The following is a 2,500-nucleotide window of genomic DNA, read 5'->3' as shown; positions in this document are numbered from 1 at the left end:
TCCCCATAATTCCAATCACCGTCTTAGATGACTTCTATCACTATCTTCATAACTCCTATCACTGCCATCGTAACTCCTACCATTGTCCTCCTAACAATAAGACAAACAGAAAGACAAAATAGTGAACCTAAAAATTCAGTCTTTTATATGAAACCGAATACTTTCTACCAACCAGCCCACGGCCAACTCAAGCAAGAGTATTGATCAAATTCCTTTAGCCTCCAATTCCTCGCACTCTAAATGGACTATTTTTTTTTCATCAACGAAGACTGAGAGAGCGTAATGCCGTTCAATATTGTTGGAATATAGTAATAGGGGTAAAATTGACTCCGGTAATAAGGCTTTCCGTCGAATCTGCAGTGCTGAGAATGAATGAATAACTGTTATGAATCACTTAGTAGTTTGTAAATGGTGTATATGGTAATGGCAAATTGTATGGTTCAATTACCGGCGAATCCTTTCTGTGGTTTAACACATGGTAACAAGTTGCACGGTGTTATTTATACAGGGGATGGTTTTGTCAATCATCCTAGCAAGTGATATAATATATAAAGTAATAGACTAATGCCTTGTATATTTTATCCTCTACTGCTTGGGACTTATCTGTTGCTCTGCCTAAGCAACTCCTACTACCCGTTTGCGATAGAGATTTCGATACTGAAGGTAAACGATGGTCCATTCTGCAGGCGCGGTCTAACGTGTTTTGTTATGCGTCGGGCGATTCCTTAATAGCAGTCTCGTAAAATACACAGGGGAGAATTTGCACAGAAATCGAATGCCACCACCTTTTTGCACACCTTTCACTTTGTGTTTTAATTCGGAGAGAGAGAGAGAGAGAGAGAGAGAGAGAGAGAGAGAGAGAGAGAGAGAGAGAGAGAGAGAGAGAGAGAGAGGAGAGAGAGAGAGAGAGAGAGAGAGGAAAGAGAGAGAGAAAGAGAGAGAGAAAGAGAGAGAGAGAGAGAGAGAGAGAGAGAGAGAGAGAGAGAGAGAGAGAGAGAGAGAGAGAGAGAGAGAGAGAGAGAGAGAGAGAGAGAGAGAGAGAGAGAGAGAGATAGAGAGAGAGAGAGAGAGAGAGAGAGAGAGAGAGACAGAGACAGACAGAGACAGACAGACAGACAGATAGAGAGTGAGTCTAGGGAAGGGAGAAAGGAGAAAGCGATAAAAAAGGATAATGTATAAAGAAAGAAAGGGAATACGAGAGACAGAAAGATAAAAATACGAAGATAAAGTAAAAAAAATAAAAAAATAAAAAGGAACTGGTAACACTTTAAAAGGCAAGGAAGCTGTGACGTCATGTTCCGGCACATGAATTATCAGAAAATAAAGATTATCTACAACTTAGCAATGGATACAATCGATCCCAGTAAATTATAATGTATAAAAATTACAATCCTCTTAACATACACTTCTCCCTTCCGGCCCCACAAACATCAATAATAACGAAAACACCAAAATAAATATTACCGTTGGCAACTCTCTGTGTTGATATAGGCTGGACACGGTTGCCACAGATACAGCGATATATTAAACCCACTGCACCGATAACACCAAACGACTGTATCAAGGCGTTCAATATACATGACAAAGCCTTGAGTGAAGTTCAGAAAGCGAGCTCAACTTCCACGTCAAAACACGAAGTTATGAGCTACGTTAAGTTACGTTCAGCTTCAACTACTGGCGTCAGGGAGCACCTACACTGGTATCTTATCGTATCTTTCTTTAATCTGATCTTCCACTATGTATAGGGTTCGATTCGTGCTTGGCTCGAGGTTCAACAATAGACCTTGGTGGCATGTATAATGGGGAGAGTGGATTTGGCGTAATCATGTAGTGAATATTTGGTATGTTTACTTTTTTTTTTGTACGTGAAACATTCTTATAACCAGTATTGAATGGTGACATTTGCAAAATATGCATGTAACCATTTATCTGATATGTAATGTATGTAACGATTTACATTCCAGACGACAGAAAAAGGAATTTAATAATCATCTGCCATGGCGGTGACCTGCCTTTCAAGGCAATACGTCGTTTTCTCGCAGTGAAATGGGGCTCAAACCAGCAGTAGAACACAAGCATTTTGCAACTGTTGCGGCGGGAAACTGAACACGAGACCACAAGGTTCAGAGATACTAGACCATCGCAGCATATACATATATATATATATATATATATATATATATATATATTAATATCCGGCATGCGGTTGCAAGCACACGTCATGCCAATAACTGACTTGCAACCTTTGAATGTGGTTTCTGATATGGACAGGACACGGTGGCAGTACACCGCCCTCTCGATAATGGTATACAGTTATAGCGAGAGGAAAAAAGGCACTTCAAACGAACATACCTTGACTACGATGTTAGGATAAGAAAAAGCCGATCACAAACACACTACGTGAAGTGCCAAGCTCGCACTGCCAGAGGCGCCGTGCGTCAGACAGTAATATAGCCAGTGGAGGTGCCAGTTACTTTTTCATCTTACTATTTTCCCACAC

This window comes from Penaeus chinensis, chromosome 36, assembly GCF_019202785.1.
Source record: "Penaeus chinensis breed Huanghai No. 1 chromosome 36, ASM1920278v2, whole genome shotgun sequence".
Lineage (NCBI taxonomy): Eukaryota > Metazoa > Arthropoda > Malacostraca > Decapoda > Penaeidae > Penaeus > Penaeus chinensis.
Note: the sequence above shows the minus strand (reverse complement) of the source record.